The following is a 19,342-nucleotide window of genomic DNA, read 5'->3' on the forward strand; positions in this document are numbered from 1 at the left end:
GCTGCTAAACCACTCTATCTTTAAAAAAAAATTCTTTTGACACTTCTTTTACATCTTGATCAATACTTGGTATTGCCAGTATATTTAATTTCAGTACTCCTGTGGCTTTGTAGTGGCATTTCATTATTATGTTAATTTTTGTTTTTCTACTGCCTAATGATTTCAAAGCTTATCATGTATGTGCTGACCGCCCATATTTTCTTTGTGGAATCCAAATAGTCTGTTTTTATTATTCTGTTTTTTTTAATACTTTTAGTTTTCATATTCTGGATATAAGTTTTTTGGTAAACATATTTGGAAGTAGTTGTAAGTTTGTGGTTTTTCACTTATTTTGTAGACCAGTTTCCTCGGATAAACAGCTTTTGAACCTAAGATGTTCTAAGGTATGTTTTCAAGTGCTCAAATTTTATATTTAACAACACATAAATATACTTTGGACATACATCTTTTAAAATCTTTAAAAGTTTATTTACATGTATATATGCATCCTTGACTATTTGTATATACAACATTTGCATGCAGTGTCAAAAGAGGCCAGAAGAAGGTGACAGATCTCTAGGGATTGGAGTTACAGACGGTTGGGAACTGTCTCATGTGGGTGCTGAGAGCCAAACCGGAGTCTTCTGCAAGAGCAGTGAACACTCTGAAATGCTGGGCCACCTCTCCAACCTCATGCTGGAATAACTTTAACCAATAATATTCAAATTCCTATACAGAAAGCTCTAAGACAATTGACAAGAGAATTATATTCTTATTTATTTTGGTAATTAACTCTAAATCAAAATGTAGTTGCTATGATGACAAAGACTTTGCTTTGTTTTATTTCTAACGGCAGAATTCTTTGTTTTCCTGTGTTTGGATTGTTCAGATAGAACTTGGGAGTACCAAAGATAAAAGACAGCAAGGGAGCGTACAGAAATCATACTTCTTTGCTATGTAGCATTTAAATAAATGATTAATTTGTCATTCACATAATATAAAATTTACAGGATGTTTCTCTTGATAAATATTTAGAACTTGCTTTTGGTTCACAGAAATTAAATAATTTTTTTGATCATGAATCTATGTTTTTAATTGGACTGGGCACCAGTGTGTGCTTTTAAAGATACGTATTATTATTATTGTATGCTGTGGACATTAGTATGTATGTACACCACATGTGTACCTAATACACACAGCGGTCAGTAGAGGATTTTGGATTTCTTGGAACTTGGGTCCTCTGTAAGAACACAAGTGTTCTTAACCACTAAGTCTTCCTTTTAGCTATCATTGTACACTTTGATCTAGAAGTCACAACCTTCGATTACATGCTTTTTCTTTTTCTGTTTTTTTCTCATTACACTTGTTTTAATGGGTCTCAAAATTCTGTGACTGATTTTTGATCAAGTTATTTCCATTAAAAAAGTCTGATTTTGAAAGCTACTAACTTAAAACCATCATACACAAAAATGGTTCACAAACCTTCCTCTTCTGAAGATTTTATGATGCTGCCATCATTAGCCAGTCTCTTCCTGTTAAACTTAAATAATCAATGCAGTTCTGAGTCTGTTCTTCTACCCATTGCTCAAGATTGGTGTGGGAAGCGTTTGGCACAATATTCATTTAGCTTTCTGAGACTTGGTGACTTTACTAGCTCCAGCAGCCTCCTTGGCCACAGCTTTGATGGCGTTCATGGCAAACATCTGCCTCATGTCCCAAACAGCAAAACAACGCAGTGGAGGACAGTTAGAGAAGATTTCAACACACCTGGGCTTGCCAGGGAACATGTCTGCAATGGCTGCATCACCAGACTTCAAGAATTTAGGGCCATCTTCCAACTTCTTACAAGAATGGGAATCAATCATGACTTTAGGCTCAGCAAACTCGTGTGCTAGGTGAGCTGTGTGACAACCCAGTACAGGGGTGTAGTTAGACTTGGCAGCATTGATGGGGACAGCAAAACTGACCCACCAATGAAAGCATCTGGTTTCACTGCTCAGGTGATTACCCTGAACCATCCAGGCAGAATTAGCTCTTCTTAAGGGATTTTTAAAATTATTTCTGTACCTCCATTTTATTTTTTGGACTCTAATTCTTTCTCAATTGAGTTTCCAACTTTTAAAAACTATCTTCTATAACGTATTTATATTCTTGTACAACTTTTTGGAAAATCTAAATTTAATTTTCCATTAATCTTCCCTTGAAATTCCCGATTCTTGCCATTTTTTTTCTGTTCAAAATAATCCTTTCATAAAAAAAGAATTTCTCACTTATTGCTAGACACTAAAGACTTGCTCTTACTTTTCTGAAAATAATTTTATATTGTTGTGTATATCTCTAATCAGTTTTGGGCTAATTTTACACAAGTCATGATACGAGAGCTTAGACTGATTTATTTAGTTAGTCATTTCTGCCCATGGATGCCCACATTGCTTCGTTGCCACTTGTTGAAAAGTCTGGATTTTCTCCTGGAATAACTGCCCCTTCCACTTGAATGACTTTCCATTCCCTCCCCCAACTCAGCTGGAAATATTTACATGTAGGTCAATGTTAAGCTTCTCTATTCCGTTCTCTCCATCAGTGTAACTCACCATTTAATAATATCACGTAATTTGATAATTGTAGGTACAAATTAAATTTTGAAGTCATATATATTTAGTCTTCCTTTTTTCTTCCCATAAATTGTTATAGTTACTACAGATCCTTTGCATTCTTGTGCAATTCAATACATAATCTTGCCTATATTTATAAAATTGATAATCCTTACTGTGATTTTGTAAAATATAGAATGATGTGTTGAGTTTTATAATCCATGAAATTGCATACTTCTCCATATACCTATATTAGCATTCTCCAACATTCATCATCTAAGTATGCTACACATTTTGCTCCATTTATATTTCATTTTTTAAGCAACTATAAATGGGATTGCTTTAAAAATAGCAACCAAACACTCTTTTCTTTTTCCCCTTTTCCCTTTTCTTTGGCTCACTCTTTCCTTTTTATCCCTTTGTCATTGATATAGCTTATACACTTACTTCTCAGTGGCTACTGATAGCTTTACAGAGTTTTATCACTCTGCAAAATCTCAAACTTATCCTTGTTACTCATTAAATTTTGTTTCATTCTTTAGATCAGTGGCTCTCCCCTGGTCTGGATATGATTGGTTGCTTATTTGTATTGAAGCTTGGGATGTAGAGACTGACTGACCTGGATTAATGATAGGCTTAACCAGAGTGATTCAGTTGGACTGATTTAACAGAGCATCAATTAAATAAGTCCAAAATTGTCTTTCTTGGATGAGTCCAGTTTCTCAGAAAAATGGACTTTATCTGCCTGGAAGACAGAGCTCCGGATATAAGATTGCTGGAAGAAGACTTGCTGTATGAGATTCTCAATACAGGTTTTTAACATAATCTGTTTCATCAGTGTAACATCCCAGTAACTGTTAGTGAGCTGCCTGGTATGGTTGCTGGGAACTAAATCTGGATCCTCTACAAGAGGAGAATGTTGAGCCATTGCGCCAGCACTGGTTATACAAGTTTTTGATTCAGTTTCGCCTCTGTATGTATCCAAGGCTGTACCTATAACTCGGTAGCTTAAGATGGCTTTGCGCTTATGGCAATCTTCCTGCTTCATCACTTCAAGTAGACATAGGTTACTACATCTCGCTTAAAAATGATTTTTTTAACAAGGAAACTGACTATATAAGATGTTATTCCAAACAGTAGAGCATATGTAGCCACCATAAAGAATGAAGCATATTTATATACAAGGCAACAGAAAAGTCTTCAACATACATCATCATATGAAGAGGTATACATGCTCACAGCTAAGGAAAAACATGTTCACAAATATCCGGGTATTTGTGAAAGCATATCTTTGAAAACAGTAAGAGGATCTGTCTCCACATGGGGGAATAGGAAAGCTGAGACGCAGAAGAGAGAAACTCAATTTGCATGCATTTTGGAATCTTTGAATTCTGTGTTCATCCATTGTAGGTTTTAAAAGGAATGGTTTTCTTTTAATTTTGGGAAAGAAAAGCAAAGAAATAGCAGTAGAGTCACTGGGGTGTGAATATGACAGAATTGCTTCTAAGGGTACAGGCCTTTTACTGTGTGAAATGAGTGTAGATAAAGCACAGGACAGGCCTGCTCTCTGGACTCCACACGGACACTAACGATTGCTAGCCATCAAATATTTTAGAGATCATTGGAAAACCTCTCCTTATTTAGGGCTAAAATATTGGAGTTCCTGTCTATTCTACATCCTGCAGACATTGTTTTCGCTTCATGATTGCACTGAAGAAGATTCAGGATTCTAGAACGGTCAATCACGTGCAGTGGGCTCTAACTCTGGCTCTGGACCAGGCTTTCCTACAATTCTTAAGAAATTAAAGGTAGTCCTGTGTGGTCCTTCCCTGGAATTAAGAATTATAATTTCCTGTGTTTGGGTCCAAAAACCTTTGGACTGAATTTTTGAAGGCAGACAGCAGGCAAAGAAAAGGGGATTGGCTTGTTACCAGGAAAATTAAATCAAGACCACAAGACACCTCGTCTAAAATTAGACCCGCTCTTTCAGCTAGAGGTGAAGAGTATGGTTTCTGAAGACTTTCCATGCAGTAGAGGCCAGCACACTATTCAGGAGCAATAATTACAGGTACCATTTTCTGAATGCATGCTTTGTTTCACCCGCACTAGCTGCTTTGGATCTGGGTACCTACACGCAAATCTGTTTTACAGATAAAACCTGGAAGCTGAGAGAAGATACCTGCCCTAAGTTGAAAGAGAAGATCCCTGCCTTAATTATTCTTTCAGATGCTGCTAGTGTTCTGGCTTAATGTAGAGGAAATCTGAGGCTTTGGAAAACCTGAGGGGCGTGAATTAGGAGACTCTCTGTGCACCTCATCTGCAGGGATGCTCTCTGGCAAAGGCTGATTTGGGATTCACTTCTTTACTGGTCCTGTCGTATTGGCTATTCTACCCTACTTGAATTAAGAAATTGTATTAAAATTTTCTTGGTCGTTTCTTGGACTGTTGTCAATCCCAGCATCTGGGAGGTTGAAGTCAGAGAATGGCCAGGAATTCAGGGTCTGCCTGAGTTGTACAACAGAACCTTGTCTCAAGCAAATCAAAACAAAATAAAACAAAATTAGCCAGTTTACTTTGTCCTCTGCAGGATGACATATAAAGCAAAGGAATCAAAGTGAATACTTGGAGAGAATTCATTTTAGATCATATAACCTCATAAGGTGATGAGGTAATTTTTTCAGTTCAGTCCTAACAGGCTGCTTGCTTCTCATCTTCTTATGAATAACTCTGCTTTGTTAGACTTTACTTTGAGCCAAGGCGTTACAGACATGCTTTCGGTGGATTCTTCTCTTCCTCTCCTTTTCCTTTTCCTCCCTATTCCTTTTCTTTCTCCTCTTCCTTGTTCTGCTGCTTCTCCTCTTCTTTGCTCCTTTTCCTCCTCCCCACCTTTGTCTTCATCCTCCTGCTCCTTGTCCCCTTCTTCATCTTATGGAATTTCAGTTATATTAAGAAAAACAAGAGGCAGGCGGATCTCTGTGAGTTCGAGACCAGCCTGGTCTACAAGAGCTAGTTCCAGGACAGGCTCCAAAACTACAGAGAAACCCTGTCTCAAAAACAAACAAACAAACAAAAAAACAAAAACAAGATTTGGGGCTGGAGAGAGGGTTCAGCGATTAAAAGCACTGGCAGCTCTTCCAGAGGTTCTGAGTTCAATTCCTAGCAATCACATGGTGGTTTGCAGCCATCTGTAATGTGATCTTGTGCCCTCTTTTGGCCTGCAGGCATACAAGCAGGCAGGGCACTGTATACACAGTAAATAAATAAATCTCAAAAAAATAAAGAAAAAGTGGATTCATGTGGTGTACATGGCTATGTATGATATTGAGAAGATATTCCAATCAAGAGCGAACAACTTCTGAAGCATCCAGCATCTTTCAAGAACCAAAGCTTTCGTAGTAAAAGGGAAATATACTTCATGTAACAGGAGCTGGGAAAATTAGGGTGCAACTGATCTGAAAGCCTTTTCGCTAAAGATTAGCTCCCTTAGTAAGGTGCTCTACAAGACACCAAGAAAGAAGAGTGATCAGTCTTCCTACCCAAAGGTAAGGCCTATGAACAACAACAAAGACCAGCCTGGCTGTAGATCTCCCTAGTTGTTCAATATTGCCACTTTTAACTTGGGGGGTAAAACAATAGCTGTCTAATTGGACTAAAGGCCTGCTCAATGAGAGGAAATTCATGACTGCTGCTATAATTCTACGTAATTACACATGACGGCAGAGGTTGTGGACCCTAGAAAAGAACTGAGTTAATTGCCATTTTCTGAAAGCAGTACATTTTCTAACTCAGTTCTAAATACATCTCCTTATCCATAAACCGATTAAGTTCTCTTTTCTTATCAAAAACGTTTCTTTCTGAATCTCATGGGACTATTTCAGGTATCAATAACTGGTTACAATGGGAGAATAAGTGATCATGGGTATTCAACCCCATTGTATACACCTACAATGAAACCCCTAGACCCGAGGCTCAGGAATAATCGCAGAAAAGGAGGCAGGAGGACTATAAGAGTGTGAAGACCATGATGTCTGTTGTGAGATGGTATCTTTTTCCTGGACTTGACAGGGATGCTGTGGCCACGAAAGTTCAAAAAATATGGTTGCCTAATCAGGACCAGCTAATGAATATACCAGCTAACATGCTAATAGATGGGGGAGTGGTTTCATAAAGTGCATTACCCCAATGGCTGCTGAGAGACGGGGAGTCATTGCTCCCCAGGAATGAGCCTTCTGATAGGTTGTTTAGTCTAAGTACTCAGTCCGAAACTGTACATTAAATGGACTCAGTAGGATATTTGTGTGTGTGTGTGTGCATATAAAAAGACAATTAAAGGTGAAGACACCATGAATTTTATTGGAAGCAAAAGGTGTATGGGAAGGTTTGGAGTGGAGAGAGGTGGAGTAAGAATGATTCAAATACAGAAGTCATATAGAATAAAAAAGAAACCATTTAACTAGAAAAGGGAGAATTCACAAAATAATTAGTTATTGAGTAGCTAAGCTATTTAACTCATTTTACTGGCTAAAGGAATGATTGAAACAGATATAATTTAAGAGTTATTAATATATTAACTATTACTTTTACATATTTGCCAAATTTTACCTTTTATAACTTTGTACTTCATGTAGGGTTCTTTTCATTTTGTTTCTCTTAAACTTTTTTGGAGACAGGTTCTCTCTATGTAGCCCTGAAACTTTCTATGTAGACTACGCTGCTGTGAAACTCACAGAGATCTAATGACCTCTGCCCCCCTGAGCAGTGGGATAAAAGGCTCCCAAGTCCTGGGATTAAAGGTGTGAGCCACCACACCCAATTAACACTGTTCTTTTGAATACAAAAGTATTTTTACTCACTTTTCCTAGTCTATTGATTATAGTTTTTAAAAAATCATTACCTCTATAAGTAAAACCCATCAGTTTAAGCAATTTTGTCATTGCTACTTTATAGTCATTTTTCAAATTTAGTTTTGATTTCCTCTTTGCTTGAGAGTATTTTTAAGAGTGAATTTTAAAGATATTTGTGTTTTAGTTCATGAGAATAATACTTCTAATTTATTTTTGTAATTTGAAAGAAGTATGTAGTATCCTTTCATTTTGGGGAATTACTGAAGCCATGTTTCCTTTTTTTTTTTTAGTATGAAGTATGTTTTAAATATTTCTTCTCACCTTCTAGATTTTGACACCCATAAACAAAATTGTTTTCATAGCAATACCCAGTCAGTTGTATCCATTATTTCTGGTCCCTTTGATCTATTATAGGCTGGAGGAGTGTGTTAATATTTTTTATTATGATTTTATTTCCATTGATTCCTGCAGTTTTGCTGAGTGTCTGAGATTAAAATATAAAGATTCATTAGACTTATATTCTCTACTGTAAATTAATATCTTTAGAATTATAAACTGATTATCTTCTTTATTTTGCCTTTTATCTAATGTAGCCTGATATTAGTATCTGTCTGAATTACTACTTATTTTATGCTTAATTGTCTGGATATGTTATTGTATTCTTTTATATATGATTCTGATTAGTCATTTTTCTTAGATGAAATACTTTAGCTACAGTTTTTTGAAATAAGCAATGTGAACCAATTTTTCCTGTGCTTTTTTAAAAAAAATGTGAGTTTATCCATTAACTCTTTCAGTTAAATTTGTTTTACTTTGTTTATGTTCCCTTTTCTTTCAGTTTCTTTTTAGAGTCTTGTTTCTTGATTTTCATAATATCATTGAGGTAATTCTTCAATTCTCCACGTTGTGAGAGTGGTTAAAGTCATCATAGTATATTAAAGAATAAAACTATGATACTATCTCTTGATAAGAAGGCATATAAATAATCTATAAACATATGTATTCATGTATAGCACAACACAATGTTGATATATGTGAAGATACTATATATCTGCATGTGAAAATGTGTGCATATATATGTTTTTCATCTTTATAGAAACTTGCGTTGCCACACTTTTACTGTGGAATTTAAAAAATTTGACATTAGTAGCATCAAGAAACTCTCAATTCTGTCTTACAATTTGGAAGACCTGGCCTACGTGATCTCTTAGCAAGCTTGTACTACCCTCACTTTCTTTTCTTGACATATTTTCTGGTCTGTATTTACTGATTCATTTATTCATCCATTTTATCAAATAAATCTTTTAAAATGAATTTGCTCTTTTGAATCTGTTGAGAGGCAGTGAATCAATGAACAAAAATGTTTATTTTATGTAAAATGGATCTTAAAAATATTTTGGATGCTGGAGATGAAACCGAGGACCTCAGGCATGCCAAGCAAACAGTCTGGCATTGAGTTACACTTCTAGCTCCAAATGGGCATCCAGAGCACAATCATTCTGCTAAAGCAAGAAGTCTAATGATGAAAGGAAATGTTAAATTTAGCAATTTCTGCCTTGAAAGGATGGTGGTTAAAAAAGAAACAACTTTTTAGACTGGAGCGGGTAATAAAGTGTCTGTGGAGTGTTCGGTCATCAGTGGAATATCTATATCGCATCCATCCCACAGAGACTCAGGAATGAGGGTGGAATGGTTGTAAGAGCAGTGATTGGGACAGACCAGAGTGAAACAATGTCTTCTGGACACAGCATGATTGCTGTGCTCATAAACTCACAGCTGCTTTGGTCAATAATCATAGTTATCAATCTAGCATGGAGGGGAGGGGACCTTGGGTCCTTAGTTCTACCTGGGAAGCTACCGACAGGTAATGGTTTCTGAGAGAGAGAGAGAGAGGGAGAGAGAGAGAGAGAGAGAGAGAGAGAGAGAGAGAGAGAGAGAGAGAGAGAGAGAGAGAGAGAGAGAGAGAATTAGCTGTCTTTAAGTGTAGCCCTTGGTAGGTTAAGCATGCTCCCAGGGATTGCCCAACATTCATGAGTATATAACACAAATTGGATTAAGTGATTTTTTTGTTGTTGTTGTTTGAAACAGGGTCTCTCCGTGTTTCTCTGGCTGTCCTAGAGCTCTCTCTGTAGATCAGGCTGGCCTCAAACTCAGAGATCCAACTGCCTCTGCCTACTGAGTTCTGGGACTTAAAATGAAGAGAGGACATGAAGTGGGGAGGGGCAAATCTGGAAAGAGTTAAATATAAATTAAAATACATTGTATGTGCATATGAAAGTCTCAAAAAGTTTATGCCTGTGTATATTTGCATGTAAATCAATAAGCCCCCTCTAAGGCCTCTGCATCAGCTCTGGCCTCCAGGTTCCAGCTGTACTTAGGTTCCCATGCTGACCTCCTTTGGTAATGGAAAGTGATATGGAAGTGTAAGCCAATAAACCCTTGTCTCTCCAACTTGATTTTTGGTTATGATGTTTCATCATTGCCATAGGAATCCTAAGACACTAATTCTTCGATTTAAAGGGTTACCCACTTAGAAAACAACTTTATGATCCTCCTTGCTTGTTAATCATAAGCCATTCATTTGCTCCGATATTTGACACTGGCATCACATTCCAGTGACTTTACTACTTCAACACTCAGCCCCTCACACCTGTAATATTGGAAGGTTTTAAGAATAAATAATTTTGAATGCCATATAGAAATACAAAGGGAAAATTAAGTGCCCAGACACATACTTCTGGTGAAATGATGCTGCAGAGTCATCAGTCATGGGTTTGTGTTCCCAAATAGAAGAAAGAATACTTGGAGATGCATAAACTGGAGCCACAGGAGCAGACTTCTTTAAGAACCCAGGTACCTGCCAGTTTGCTCTAAGTCTTCTGACTCTTCAGAAGACAGAATGGGTTACTCAAGGTGGCATCAAGTAAGACTTAATTTCAGATGGATGTTTTCTTCTGAGATATCCAGTTCTTCCATCCTTTGAGTCAGGCTCACTACATCACGTCCAAAAAACAAATATCTCTGCACACACATTATCTCCTGATCCAAACCAATTACAGGTACATACACCCCACATCAGGGCACAGAGAAGCTATGCATGCATATTGTGTATCCTTTTTATGAACTTTTCCTGGTTAGATGCTATACTGGATCAAGCTTGGAAGTCTACCCTCATTTCTAGAGACACAATATAGCTAGCTATACCTCTTATAATCATCTTAGAGCCTTAACAGAGCTTTCTATAAGTTATCACACGTAATTTTAAATCTCTTTTTCTACAAATAAAGTGTGTTAAAATGTTTGAATATATAGCTTTTCATATGGATAGATGGGTTTGCTTTTTTATCTATAAACATTCCTGGTGTGTCATAAGGTACATATATATTTCTCTTTATAAGAAAATGCAAAACTGTTTTTCAAATTTCTATGTAAGTTTATACCTTCCCTCCCCATAATTATATGATAATATCACTTCCTTCATGTTCTCAGCAGTATTTCATATGTCAGTTGCCTTAATATTTGACATTTTGATGGATATATAGTTATCTCTGTGAACATTTTAGACTAAATGGTTGTATTTGGGGAGGTATAAATTAGTTCCTATTTAAAAATGTTTTGCTATCCAAGCATATATTCTTTTCAAAACTAATTCAGAAAATTTAAAAAACTTCATGAAATGTTTATGTTTTAAAGCTCATAATTTTCCATGGAATATATTGATTTTTATCTGCTCATTATTTCATAAACACTTGTTAAGCACTTATTATCTGTTGAACTCTGGATTTAAAAAGGCACTGGCTATCCAAAACAAATTAACTATTATTCTTGTATGTGTGAACTTTGAAGTTCAGAGGATAGAGCAAATAAATTGGATCTGTTAAAAAATTATAGCAGAAAGAGGAACTGGTTCAGTGGCTATTCTAATTGACACACAAAGGAAAAAGAAGAAATACAGACACTAAATTATTTCAATATTGAGAAACACAGAAAAGAAAGAGCAAGCAAAATATTTGACAGGATTTCACCAAATAATCCAACCAATAAGAACAGGAGTAAACTGAACACAGTGCTCAAAAAAGGAATATAAAAACCCAATACACACATGATAAAAATTCAACACCCTTTAGTCATCAGGGAATACAAATGAAAACTACTTTGAGGTTCCACTACATTCCAGCTAGAGTGCTTACCATCAACACACACACACACACACACACACACACACACACACACACACACACACACGCACGCACACACTAATAGAAACTGCTGACGAGGATGTCAGAAAACAGAAACAATAAATCTTATTTCCTGGTTGTAGGAAAGTAAATTGGTCCAACTTCTGGAGTAATAACTATGTAGCTTTCCCAGAAGCCTTAATGTCTAAGTGTTCCATGGTCCAGCGGTAGCACTCCTGGCACACGCATGAAGGGATCCAGGTCAGCACACTAAATACTCTTGTTTATGCAGAATTGTTCATAATAGTCACATTACGCAATCAGCCTAGTGTATGTGGCGGTTTCCATGAGAAACGCCCTCCACTGGCTCTTTTGAACACTCGATTCCAGGCTGTGGTGCTGTTTGGAGAGGTTTAGATGGTGGCCTTGCTGGAGGAAGTATGCCATTGGAGATAAACTTTGAGATTAATAGCCTAACACCATTTCCTGTGTGTAGCTGGAAATGTAATCTCTCAGTGTCTTGCTCCTGCCACCATGTCTGCTGCTTCTTGTTCTGCTTTCCTACCCTGATGGACTCATCCCTCTGGAGTCACAAGGCAAAATGAACTCTTCTAAAAGCGGCTTTTGATCATGGTATTTTTATAACAGCAACAGAAATGTAGCTAATACAGGGTACTCCAAATTGAGTATATAAGGAAAATGTTCACAACAGACTCTCATTCAAACATTGAGATCATGAAATTATGTCATTTGTAGGTAAATAGGTAGAATGGAACCAGAGATCACTATCTTATGCAAAACAAGCCAGACTCAGGAAGACACATATTGCATGTTTTCTTTCATAAGCAAAACCTTCATTACAAATAAAGTTGGGTAGGTGAACTATTTGTGAAGGTAAAGTGATCTAATGGGAAGACTGTTGAGGTGCTGAGTATGATAAAGACCTCTTGAAATGTCTATACAAGAAGGTTGTGATTAAATCTACTGTTTTGAATGAAGAATATGGAGCAAGAAAAGGAAGAACTCAGGTTGGTGGTGGCTCAGTGGTTAAGAGCAGTGACTGTTCTTCCAGAGAACCAGGGTTCAATTTCCAGCACCCACATGGCAGTACATAACTGTCTGTGATATGTTGGATTCCATTTCCAGGGGATCCAACAGCCTCACACAGACAAACATTCAGGCACAACACCAATGCAAATAAAATAAAAATAACTAAATTTTAAAAAAAGAAAGAGGAGAAAGAGCTCTGAAATTGTAAGAAATATATAAGAAAGAAAATTCAGATTTCAAGAGAAGATTCTTAAAGCAGGACAATTAGGTGTAAATGTGCAGTTAGGTTCACAGCCTTGAGACTGACATGAACCCTGGGGCTTTGGACAAGAGAGTCTAGAGATGATGTTAATATAGGTTCATTATTATGAGAAGGGTGAAGAACTTTTATCAGGCCGTAAACTGGAAGAGGTAATGATTATTTAAGCAGCAATTCTCAAAGCAGCTTTAGGTCTGTCTTGTTTTTCGCTAATTTTATCTTTACTTCAGTCACACTTATCAGTTTGACATTTGTCATTATTCTTAGCTATGTGTTGTTATATCCACTTCTACACTTTTAAATTTTTTAATACAACTATAAAAATCGAATGATTCCATTTTACTGTACAAGAAAAATAGGATTTAAGTATCTGCTAAGGAACGGTGGGAAAACAATATCAGAATGAAATTCTCTCCTTAGATCTTTGCTGTCACTAGATCAGGATGACACTGTTAAAGATCAATTCCTTCTTTAACCATCCTTATCTTTTGAATTTTTAAAAGAAAGATTAATTAATTTCTGTGTATGTGTGTGATCCTGTAGGAACTTGGAATGGCCAGAATAGAGTGTTGGATTGCCTGACACTGGATTTACAGATGGTGGTGAGATGCCACGTGGTGCTGGGAAACAAAGTTTAGATCTCAACAAGGATAAAAAGAGCTCTTAACTGCTGAACCATCTTTTCTGTCTGTCATCCGTTGCATCTTACTCTCTGCATCAGCCATTGGCTCATTTCAAATAAAACCTTTGTTCTGCCCTTGGATTAAGTATTTCCCTATTTTCTCTCTAAACCTAAATCTTTCTATATAATATATACGAACCCAGGAGCCTTTACTATGCCGTTGAGATGTGTGGGTAATACTACTCATGAGGACGCTATCAGTCGCTGATTTATGGAAGTAAAGGGATGCCTACATCACTTAATGCAAACAAGGAATCTGAGAGTTTGTTTTCCAGAAAGAGAAGGAGAAATACCGTTAACTCTTTTATGTGTGTGAGTTCTTCACTGGTGTTTTTAACAAAGCATGGATCAAAAGGAATTTAAAGAAAACTTTGTGTCTATATGGAGTTATAGAACTTTAGGTCATTATTTCCCCTAAATATAGTGCAAAGCTCTTTATACAGTATTCACAAATTGTTTAGTGTGATAAGTGGTCTATGGATGAATTAAAGCAAGGGCAGGACATGCATAGGTTATATGCAAATTCAACGTGAGTTTATGCAAGTAACCGGAGAACTTGTAGATCTTTATGTTCTCAGGGGGTCCTCAAAGAATCCCCCCAATAAGTGCAGACTATCACATCTCAGTGCTGAGTGCAAGTGGCTTCTGTTCCCCAGAAAGAGGTAGCACAAAATTATTGATTAAATATGTATGTCATGGCTTTGTACAAACACGGAGCCATAAGGCTAAATTTCAAGAAATAGCTATTTTAGTAGGTCAAACATGATGAAGTAGCAACAATTTAATGGAATTCAATATAATACTTCCTTTATGAATGAGGAAACAAGAGTAGGAAGGTTTGTTATTTTAGAAGTCATACAAAACAAGGTGGGGATATTAAGCTCTATAGTATGCTAGTTTAAATTGTTTTAAAATCCCAAAGTGACATTGTGGAAGAAATATTTTGTGTACCATTTTAGTCTTGTTTTAGGTTTAGTACTGTTGTGATGCATCATCATGGGTATAGCAACTTGGGAATGAAAGTTTTTTTTTTTTTCTCTTTTTTTTATGCTTCCACATCATTGTTTATCATTAAAGGAAGTCAGGACAGGAACCCCGAGATAGAAGGTGATGCAGAAGCTTTGAAGGGGTGCTGCATACTGGCTTGCTTCTCATGGCTTGGTCGGCCCACCTACTTATAGGACCCAGGACCACCATCCCATATATAGCCCCACCTACAATGGGCTGGGTCTTCCGCATCAACCACCAATTAAGAGAATAGCCTATAGGCTTGTCTGCAGCCTGATCCTATGGAGGCATTTTCTCAGCTGAGACTCTGTCTTCTCTGATGGCTTAAGCTTGTGTCAGGTTGACATTAAACTAGCACAGGTCTAATGAGGCTTTTTATCCTTCCATAACAGCTCATCACCCAAGATAGATTCAGAAAAGGGAAAATGGGTGTCAATTCCAGCACAGTCAAGTGTTCGGATGGAAGTTCCATCCCAAGCCCCCTCTTCTGGGAATTGCTTCAGTCCAGACTCCACCCCTGGGAAAGCCCACCAAAGGATGACCTCCCTCCCCCGAGATGCTTAGAACCACTCCCACAGGGTATTTAAACAACAGCCTAGAGAACAAACAGGTCTTCCTTACCTGGCTCCTCCTCCCCGCCCCCCCTCCGTTTCTCTCACTGTTTGCTGTTTGTCTGCATTCCTGGCATGTGATCTGGTCATACTGGGATTCTCCCTGCAAGGGATCCATTCTCCCCATATCCTCCTACTCTGAGCTGCAATAGGTGCTCTGTCCTTACCTTCTCATTGGGAACACCTGTGTACATGCCTGGCTTCTACAGCCTACTCCAAAATTTTAAGTTGGCCAGCTGACACAGTTTCCTGAAAACAGTTTTGCTTGTCTGTCTGTTAATATATATGCGTAAATAATGTAGCCACAGAATGCTTGTTTTATGTCTGGGTGTATGCGTGCTTGTTTTAAGATCTGTGGCCTTTGAGGTATCCTATGTTCAAGCTACACCCAGTGAAGCAGTCCACTTCCTGTTGCCTACAGATAAAGATATACCTCCCTCTCTTCTCTCAGCTTCTTCTCCAACACTATGTCTGCCTGCAGCTAATCATGTCAAACCATGGTGGCAATGGACTAAACCTCTGAAACTTTAAACCACCTAACTAAATGTTTTCCTTTATAAGAGTTGTTGTGGTCATGGTATCTCTTCACAGCAGTAGAAACCCTAAGATATCTTCCCTTCCTCCCTTCCTTTCTTCATTCCTTCTTTTCTCTTTCTCTCCTCCCCTCTCTCTTTTTCTCCCTCCATCCCTCCCTCTCTTTCTTTCTCTCTTCCCCTTTATCTCTTTTCTGTCCTTTCTTCCTTCTTTTTTCCTTCCCTTCTCTTTCTTATCAATCCCTCCCTTACTTCATTCTACTTAAGGTATATGTTCAAAGCATTCTTTGGTTAATAGTTTGCTTATATATTTAGAGTTAGCACATTTAAATTTAGGTCTATAACTTTAGGCCTTCCTTTGATTAGATCCTATGGGAACTGCTGTGAAGTGTTTTGTTTACAGTTCTTAAGCAGTATGTTATTAATTCAATTTTCTCTTGACCAAGTTACTATGTAGAAAAGTAAAAGTACTTTGAAATTTCCCAGTGTATTGTACTTGATCTTTGCTTAAACTCCTACAAATAATTAAGCCATTCTACAAGTTATATTTAGAATTTATAAAGTGTGGTATGCCTATAAATATTGTGTTGACAGATAAAAACCAAACCCTATTATGCTTAAATATTATGTAAGGCCATTAGGTAAATATTTTCATCTTTCCCAATACATATACTTACTTTTGTAAAATTGTACAAATACCATGTTTTTTAAACATGCTTTAAAATAGTCACATTCTTTGTTTAATTTATTTTTATAATTGCTCTAAAAATGTAAGGAGTTACCCATTTATCATTTTATGCCCTTAGCATTTTACACATTGCTCCATAGTGTTTGCAATGACTAATTCTATTGGTATAATGATATCCTAATGATTAAATGTGCTGAAGCTTCAGTTATTTTATCATTGGGAATTTATTTTTTTTCTATTTCTAGCTATAATAAATAATGTTGAGTTGAATTTATAACATTTTCCCTGTTTTGGAGTTTTTCCTTAAGGCAGATTTACATAAATGGGGATCTGGCACAGAAAGTATGAAATATTTTTATGACTCTTAATATAATGCCAAATCACTTTCCTAAAGTGTTGGAGCATTTAAAAATGCAATCAGAGATGTGTGAGAGTACCATTTCTTTATTCCCTTGCCAGCATGAGATATTATCATTTAAAATATCTTTTTCTAATTGAAGAGATTTGAAAGGGGAATGTACTTTAATTCGCATTTGCTTTCATGTTTTATAAATGTGTTTATGTGTTTCACTTTCTATTTTTTTGAGCTATTTTCCACCTCCTTTGTTAATTGTATACATTCAGCTGGCATAATGTACATCATTTTATCTGACTTTAATATGTTATTGGTAAAACACATGCTCTTATTTATTTCCTTCCAGTAAAAATTCTTATAAGTTCATTAATCAAAGCAATGAGGGCAGGGCATGGACAGATGGCTCAGAGGTTGAGAGGATTTGAGTCTATTTTCTCAGAGCACAAAATTCTATGAGTAGGGAAGAAGAGGGGTTGGGAGCAGGAATGTTAACCAAGATGAAGTATGTTTGAAAAAGCCACCCTGAAGCCTACTATCTTCTAACTGAATAAAATATATGAAAAAGCATTTGGAGAGGAATATTCTGCATGGTTGGGTAGTTTTGATCCTAGAAGCAGAAAGATATGAAACAAAAATCTCAGAGATTGAAGTTATTCAACAGGGAAGCTGCAGAGGCTCTTTCTTTCTGATTGTTTGTCCACCAGAACTAGGTGATAAGACCCCATTGCTGAAGATACCACACACCATGGTTCCAAGAGATAGAGAAATCCAACTGGAATTGATCTGGAAACCTCCTCACTGCTGGTTAATTTTCAAAGTGCTAGAGGATGCTCTATAGGCAGCTTCAGGGAGAAACGACATCATCAGTTTTATCCAGCAATGAACTCTATGAATTATAATACCAACCTGTGGGTGGTGCCATATCTGGGCATATGACCTTTGATATTTTTTAAAAAAATGCTATCTACCAGACCCAAAAAGAGGAACATGGAATGTTCTCACTCATATTTGGTTTCTAGCCATAAATAAAGGACATTGAACCTATAATTCGGGTTCTTAGAGAAGCTAAATAAGAAGGAGAACCCAAAGAAAATCCTGAATATTTCTCCTGAATATTAAACTTCATCAGGCGATGAAAGGAGACAGAGACAGAGAACCACATTGGAGCACCGGACTGAAATCTCAAGGTCCAAATCAGGAGCAGAAGGAGAGAGAGCACAAGCAAGGAACTTAGGACCGGGAGGGGTGCACCCATACACTGAGACAATGGGGATTGGGAACTCACCAAGGCCAGCTGGCCTGGGTCTGAAAAAGCCTGGGTCAAAACTGGTCTCGCTGAACATAGCGGACAAGGAGGACTACTGAGACCTCAAGAACAATGGCAACGGGTTTTTGATTCTACTGGACCTATTGGTTTCGTGGGAGCCTAGGCAGTTTCGTGGATGCTCACCTTAGTAGACCTGGATGGGGGGGGGGGGGGGGAAAGGGGAGGCGGCGGTGGGGAAGAGACAGAAATCTTTAATAAATAAATAAATAAATTTAAAAAAAAAATGCTATCTAATCAAGCTATGAATAGAAGACCAGTAACAGTGTTCCTCTATGGTCCCTGACTCCAGATTCTTGCTTGAGTTCCTGTTCTGATTTTCTTCATCTGATTGTGATGTGGAGATCGGATATAGAGATATAAGCCAAATAAATGCTTTCCTTACCCAAGATGCCTTCGGCCAAAGTGCTGATCAAAGTAATAGATAACATACTAGAATACCCAGAGAGATGCAAAGAAAACAGAAGGACACATGTGGGAAAGATATCTGCAGGGAAAGGAGTGGGAAAGAGGGGAGGGAGGAACATAAGAGGAGATTGTGGAAGTAACAGCAATCAGAATATGCTAAATACATATAACACATTGTCAAGAAATAAATTTTATTAGCCCTCCAATCTAAGGTGGATTTATCCTTGGAGTTGATTTTCTTCTCTTTGAACACTTTATCTTCTACCATTCTCCCTCTACCACCTTCCTGCTACCCTGGCACCCTCCTCCCTAGTGGTTATTGAGCTACTTAGAGAAAAGTAACAAAAACAGAGGTATTTTTGGAAGCAGAGTTTGCTTACACTTCTCTGGAAGTGAAGCCAGGGACACCAATTTCCATCTGGACGCTAGCCCAACCTGAAGAGGACCTCTTGGAGTTCAAAGAATAGATTAAGGTTTACAAAGTGCTTAGAGCAGTGCCTGGCACCAAGTCAACTCTTAATAAATGGAAGCTATTATCTTCGGCACTTGGGTTAGTTCTGCCTCTCTACTTCTCCCTAGGTAAAGTTTCTATGTGATCACCAATGGCTGCTACTTATGAACTATAGCAACAAAATGAAAAAGCAGGGCCAGTTGTGTTGTGTCTACTGTGCACAAGATTATTAAAGTTTTCTATTAATTCTTTTGATTTTTTAAACTAGTCTTCTCTTTTCCCCCCACAAACACTCTTCATTGTAGAGTCTAAATATTAGAAGCAAGATTCTGAATTATTTTAGAATGGAAGGGTATGCAGATTTTATCTTCTAATACTGTA

The sequence above is a fragment of the Alexandromys fortis genome, unplaced genomic scaffold (genome assembly GCF_014885135.2).
Source record: "Alexandromys fortis isolate MF-2015 unplaced genomic scaffold, M_Fortis_MF-2015_v1.1 scaffold_32, whole genome shotgun sequence".
Lineage (NCBI taxonomy): Eukaryota > Metazoa > Chordata > Mammalia > Rodentia > Cricetidae > Alexandromys > Alexandromys fortis.